We start from the raw sequence: 7347 nt of genomic DNA on the forward strand, positions 1-7347 counted from the left end.
ACAGGGCATAAAAGACATAAAAGAATAAAACCATTTTTATTTACAATGTTATAGTATTCCACATTTGCAAACACCACATGGATGTTGCTTCTTTTACCCCTAGCTGCTTTTTGTCCCTAAGATAATAAATATACATTTCACTTAGGGCATATTTCACACAATTTTTAACGTCAATAAAATCATGTTTAAAAAGCAGAATGTTCCTAACCTTCCAGATGGCATTCTTAAAACAGTTTAAAATGATCCAACAGACCATTTGCTGTTTAAAACTTGGGCAGTTAAAAAGACCATAAAACACGTATTCAAATTTAAGATCTTTAAGACCGCAGGCCCATTTCAGCAATGGGCCTGCCTTCCTCCAAACCTCCTGTGCATATGGGCAGTTCCAAAACAGGTGCATTACCGTCTCGTCGTCACCACACCTGCTTCTCGGGCACTTGGCTCTCGCCACCAGTCCTCGCCTATGCTGGAATTCACGAGTAGGGAGGCACTGGTGAACGATTGCCCAGGCAAGGTCCTTGTGCACATTTGCCATAAATTTCCCGAAAACGTTCCGCCACACCACCTTGGACCTTGCCTGTGAGAAATTTGAAACTGCCAGTGTATCCTCCTGCCGCCTACAGGAGAGTGACACTTTTTTCTGGTCCCCCAATATGTCAGGCTCCAATTCTTGGAGACCTAGGAGCCTGACAGTTTTTTCGAGCACCGCATATTGTTTTGGGGGACACAGAAGCACAGGAGAATTCAAAGGGACACGAAACCATCGTTTAAAAATCATGCCCGTAGCGTACTTTAAAAAGTAGCTAAAAATACCATCAGAATTATACATTTTAAAACAGAAGCAAAAGTATTTAATGTAAAAGAAGTTAAAAAGGTTAGGAACATCTCTCCCGCCATTGTCCTTACATCTGTACATAAAATCACGTTTTAGTTTTTCCATTTTGGAACCCCATAAAAACATAAAACAGATCCTGGTCACTTTTTTAATATATAAAATTGTTGGAGGGAAAACCATAGCTACATAAAGCATTATGGGTAATAAAACAGATTTAATTATTAAAACTTTTCCCTCCATGGTGAGATTTCTCAAATTCCACATTAAAACCTTTTTTTCCATTTTGGCAATTACTGAATCCCAATTGGGTCTCCCATCGTTTTCTTGATTAAAAACAATTCCTAAAATTTTTATCTGATCCTGCTGCATGTTAACTCCTGGTGTCACAGAGGAATCCCATACACCAGTATAAAAACAGTCACATTTATCAACGTTTAATTTAAAACCAGAGGCTTCACAAAAAAAGCCGGTGTTCCTCAATGCCTTTCTCATAGAAGCGGCGTCTGGGCATAGGATGGTGGCGTCATCCATATAGCCTAGGATTTTTACCTGGTTCCCCCTTCCTCCAGGTATGGGCACGCCTCTGATGACTTTATCATCTCTTATTAGGGTGAACAGAGGTTCTATGACACAAATAAAAAGGAGCGGAGACAACGGGCACCCCTGTTTCACCCCTGATAAAAGAGGAACACCTTTAGTTAAAAATCCGTTGATAGAAATTTGGCTAAAACAGGATCGATATAAAAGCTTAATACGTGTTAAAATAATTTCAGGAACAGCCATCTTTTTAAGAACCATAAAAAGATATTCATGGGAGACCCGGTCAAAGGCCTTCTCGAAATCTAAGGATAAAATAGCAAGGCTTTGACCCCTTTCTTTAAAATACCAAATGATGTCACGTAAAATATTCAGGGACTCAGTAATTGACCTCCCAGGCACCCCACATACCTGGTTTGGATGGATTAATTTATGAATAAAAGGTTTAAAACGGATTGTTATTAGTTTAGCTAAAATTTTACAATCAACGTTTAAAAGAGTAATAGGGCGCCAGTTTTTTAACTGGTCCTTCTCACCTTTTTTAAAAATTAAGGACACAATCCCCCTCCTCCAGGAAGGGGGCAGCTCTTCAGTAATAAAAACTTCCTTATACAATAAAAACATGTCATTCTTTAAAATTTCCCAAAAAGCATGATAAAATTCGATGGGCAGACCATCTTCCCCAGGAGCTTTCCCATTAGAAAAACTTTTAAAAGCAAATAAAAGTTCCTCCAAGGTAATATTACGGGATAAAACTTCCTGGTCTAAAATATCTAGCTTGGCATCAAGGGAATTAAGAACATGTTCTAAAAAGGAAGGATCAATATTTTTCTTGTTAAAAAGAGATTGGTAGAAATTAAAAGCAGAATTTAAAATGCCGACCATAGTGGTTTCTCCTTCAAGGTTTAAAATGACATCTCGTTTATCCATTACCTTTTTGAAGAAGAACCGGGAACACTTCTCGCCATCCTCGAGGTGCTTTACATGTGAATTAAAAATTATTTGTTTCCCTTTCTCTTCTATGGCATGTTTTATTTCAGCTTTAAGATTTAAGATATCATCATCAACATCCATACCAATCTCCTTCAATTTAAAAAGTACATGTAAACGTTTATTAAGAACATAAAACCATTGTTTTTTCTCTTTGGCTTTCTTCTTACCTGCTCGAATAAAAAAAGCTCTGATTTTGGGTTTAATGCCCTCCCACCAGTGTAGCATAGGCTGACTGGGCGCTCTATGGGACTGCCAACACTGGTAGGTCCGCACAAACTCCTCTTTAATGATGGGGTCCTCCAGGAGTGTGGTGTTTAGTCTCCAGGGACCCCTACAAGCTTTTTGCTCTCCCTCTAGCTCCAGGTGCACCGAAAGGAGCTTGTGATCAGATAAAATATTTGTTAAAAGCAAACATTTTTTGGGAATAAAACTATTAGAAGTGAAAATAAAATCAATTCTGGAGCTCACTCTTCCATTGGACCAGGTGGGGCCTGGGTCCGCAGGCAAGAGTTCCCTCCAGCAATCTTTCAATTTAAAATCACCAATAAAATTCTTGAGCAGGTAAGAAGTACGGTCAATTTTTCGATTAAAATCCCCACCCTGCCGGTGTTCTCCATCTCGTACACAGTTAAAATCACCACCCACCAGCAGGGGGGTAGACCCAACACAAAACAATGGTAAAATCTCTAATAGTTCTGCCCTCTCCTGTTTGGTAGGAGGGGCATAAACGTTTAAAACACGAATTAAAATTCCATTAAAAAGCAAATGTATTAAAATAGCTCTGCCGGGCATGATTTCAGTCACTGTTTGGATGGAGATAAAACGACCTCGGCAGAGCAATCCAACCCCCGCAGAGCGACAGTCATTTCCACCAGACCAGACTGAGGGGCCTAGTTTCCAGTCCATCTTTAAATCTTGATATTCCAAGTCATTAGGGATTCCACATTCTTGAAGCAGGCAAAGGTCAAAGTCCACAGTCTCTAAAAAAGAAAATAAAGCAGTCCTGCGGACAGGGCTCTTTAGGGACCTCACATTTAGTGAGGCGACTTTGATAGGAACCAACATAGTCTTAGTTGAGGTCAGAGTCCGAACCAGAAGAGTCGTACTCGGAAATCAGCTGCGAGTCTGGACCCCCTTTTTGAGGGGTCAATAAATCTTGGATGTTGGTAGGGTCAGAGCCAGATACGTGGGCGGCTCCAACCCCCACACTGCTCTCATCCGAACTCCGATAGGCAGCTTTCCTCCGAACTCCGGACTCCTCTTCCTCTCGCTGTCTCTTTGCAGAATGGCTCCTATCCATCTCCTCGAAGTCGCTCTCACCCATCTCTGGCCCCTGGCTGAAGATATCGCTGATGTCCTTACTGGGCAGCTGCACAGGGGCCTGTGAGGTCCCATCACTCTTGGCAACCTTTGCCTGCTTACGGGGAGCCTTCATCGCAAGCCCCTCCACAACCGCAGTGGAGGAACTTTGCTCCGACCCCCCCGTTGACCGGTAATGGTCAAAACGAGGCTCCAATCCAGCATATTTTAGGGTTTTCTTAATGGAGCCCTCGTCTGACACAGAGTGTCTCCGCTCCATGCCCACACTCTTGGGACAGGCGTCAGGTCCTACTGCAGAACCTACGGAGCCACGACGCCTGTCGCTAACCACTGCCTCAACAGGGTCCACTGCAGGCGGAGCAGAGGACCTGTTTGCAGAGGTGCCGGTCAACTTATGTCCAGCAGAGTCAGAATTCCTCCTGCTCTGCCTGGACCCGGTGGAATCCCTATGGCCGTCCCTCGAGGCTGACATCGGTGGGCCCCCCGATGGAGCTGTGAAGGACTTTGGCCTGGACCCCTCAGTCGTCAATGCTCGTTTTGGGGCATTACCAGCGGCGTCTGCACATGTTGCAAACTGCCGCTCTGGCCCTGGTCTGGGTGGCCCAGATTTCGCTCTGCGGGGGCAATCTTTAAAAGCATGCCCAGTCATGCCGCACAGATTGCACAACACCTCGGAACTGCATTTTGCCGCTACGTGTCCAACCTGGCCACACCTGTTACACTGCACCACATGGGGCCGGTCACAATGTTCTCTGGTGTGGCCATATCTCAAGCAGTTCCGGCAGGCTATTGGCATCTGGGGGTAAAATAGGAATCCTCGATTCTTCCCAATGGCAAAGTTCTGGGGTGGGTGATGTAAGCCTCCAATGCCATTGGGATCCTGGCGGAACTTCACCCAATATTTTCTTTTGCCATTCCAGAAGCTCTGGGTGTTCAAGATTTTATGTGAGAAGCGGACCTCCCTGCAGTAACGACTGAGGAAGGTTTCAATGTCACACTCTGAGACAAATGGACTGAACATGCACATCACGAGCGGGACTTCTTCCTCCCCGTAGAGGAATAAAAAGTTCAGTCCATTTAGCCGCTCCTCACTCTGGTCCGCATCAGACAATCTTTTGTGCATGTTGTCGCAACATGCCGCGGCCGTAAAGGATACGGTGTACCGACCGCGGCTTTCCTGGTCGTTGAGACACAGGATGTCCGCCCGCTTGAGCCCCAGGAAGTCCAGCAGAATCACCTCCACAATGAAGCGAAGGTTCTTCCGCTGGCGATGGCCTTCTTCCACCTCGATGCGGACGGACTGGCGCAACCGGGTGTCCCCGGATGCAAATCCAAATGTAAATGGCATTTTCAGTGCCTGGGGGCTAAGCCTGTCCCTTATAGCAGCAAGGGCTCAGATTCCACAATTAAGTGGAACCCTCCCCCAAGGCCAAGGATTAGGGTACCCCAGACACCTACGAAGCCCGATAAACGCCCTCGGAACGCTCTTAGAAAAACGCCTCAAGGCCGGTTGACCTCTTGGGTAAGGCGCGATCGCAACTCGTTGTCCGGGGGCTAAGCCCACTCCCCAAATAGCAGCAAGGGGGTGAAGTCTCTCTGTGAAAAGAGACGATCCCCCAAGGCCAAGGAGCAGGGTACCCCGGACACCTCCCAACAAAACCAGATGCAGAAATACTACACCTGATCTTGCCAAAAGGCCGAGAAGCGATAACCCGAACGGGCCGCGCGTTGCCCGAGCCTGCCCGATACTGCTGTTCAGCCCTTGCAGCGATTCAGCCTACTTCTAGGCAATTCCATGGGGCCCTGCAGGCTCACACACTCACAGCTACACGGGAGGTGAATAAAGGCCGGAGAGGAAGCCAGACAGGATTTGCTTCTTTTGCTTGCACCACAATGCAGTGCTGAAAGAGGAGGAATCTACATAAAAACGCCTTCCTGGCAACGCCCAAATGCCCTGCTGCCATGCAGATAAACACTGGCAGCGGCAGCAAGTGCATGCCCACAGCCACCCCTTGTTCCTTCACACCTTGTATCAGCTGTAATCCAGTCCAGTCCAGTGCTGCCTGCTGAGCAGCACTGACCAACACTGCCTGGGCCCAGGCTTTTATCTCTGAGGCCCCATTATGATGTCAGAAAGCTGGCTCTGGCTCCTCAGGGCTCCACTGTGACACATGCAAAGTTCCGTCTGAACTTTATATAAGACGGTGCGGCTCAGTCAGTCACTCAGTGTTGCCTGAGAGGGCAACACTGCAACAGCCGGCCGCCAGGCTGTCTTTTTTTGCACAGCTAGTTGCCTCCAGGAGGCCACAAGAGGGAGACAAGGGACTGCAAAATGGAAAATAAGCATCCACCAACTTTACAGACAACTTCTCCTTGCTCCTACAACCTCCATCCTTGCACAGTTTGTTATTCTTCTAGGTAACATAGTAACAAATCCAAATTGCTGCTCTCTTTGTAGGCCAGCAAGGCTTTGTTGCAACTGCAATTCTTACTCCTTCTTGAAATGTAGGGACGACAGTACATTCCATCACATCCATCTAGTGTACACAGGTAGGTCCATTGTGGCGGGCGGGCGGGCGGCTTTAATGGCTGTTTGCTGTTCCCCTACTCCACTCCACTATTTGACTGTGGTGCTGCATCAATCAGTGGCTGGCTCAGGTGCAGCTCTTTAACTTACCTAAAAGGGAGGGCGGAGAGAAGACAAGGAAGGTGAATGAGCTGTTCCAATGTGAAATGCCGGAAACACAGACACACAGACGACACAAAACAAGAGGTGGCAATGTATTCATTAATTGCATTTAATCAATTAGCTCATTATCACTCATGCATTGTCCAACAGGTGTTGAAATAATGGGATTAAAAGGGGAGATCCCTTCAGAAAGACAGAAACAATGGCAAACACAAAAAACACTTTTGGAATCTGATTTTAGTCAACACATAAGGAAAGGGTGCACCGGTCCTGGAAATACTGCAATACCAGGTCAATGCGTGGAGTGGACAGAGCAAGTTCTATTTCCATCTCCCTGTTCTAAAAATCCATTTAATATATGGTCCCCAGATAGGGGACGTATCAGATATTAAACTGATAAGAACAGATTTTTCAGTTGGCTACCCCCTCGCGGGGGTGTCAATGATTTATTAATAAAAATTCAATTTTACAATAAATAACATTACAATTACATCAAACTTTTTCACTTTGTTACAATAGTAAAATCAAATTACATTAATATTTATAGGGGGACATGGTGGCAAATCTTTATTTATTGGAGTTCCAGTCAGTCACAAACCATTTATTTAGAAGGGTGGCATTTGCTTTCCTGTAAATTAAATAATATAAATACATCTCACTAAAACAAAGACCTAAAACATCATCCGTTGTTAAAACGTCGTGTTTAAAAAGAAGGATGTTCCTGGCCTTCCAAAGAGCTTCTTTAGCGCAATTCATCGTCTTCCATGCTATTGTCTTCTGATTCGCGGTCGGGCATCCAAATTGTCCATATAAAATATCATCGTAACATAAGTCCTTCAGGTCTGCCATCTTTTCCATAAGAGGGAATATCTTTTTCCAAAAATGTTGTGCAAAGTAACATGTCCAAAGTATATGACGCACTGTCTCCTCAGCCTGGCAGCCTTCCCTCGGGCAGACGGCAGACCTCGCGAAT

General features: G+C 45.4%; 1 non-coding gene across 1 annotated transcript; it reads right to left on the reverse strand.

Moving 5' to 3' along the window:
• Positions 1-6628: 6628 nt before the first annotated feature.
• On the reverse strand, positions 6629-6820 carry LOC142734364 (U2 spliceosomal RNA). The gene has a single exon (XR_012880339.1). It is a non-coding gene; the product is annotated as a U2 spliceosomal RNA (small nuclear RNA).
• Positions 6821-7347: the final 527 nt, after the last annotated feature.

The sequence above is a fragment of the Rhinoderma darwinii genome, unplaced genomic scaffold, assembly GCF_050947455.1.
Source record: "Rhinoderma darwinii isolate aRhiDar2 unplaced genomic scaffold, aRhiDar2.hap1 Scaffold_974, whole genome shotgun sequence".
NCBI lineage: Eukaryota > Metazoa > Chordata > Amphibia > Anura > Rhinodermatidae > Rhinoderma > Rhinoderma darwinii.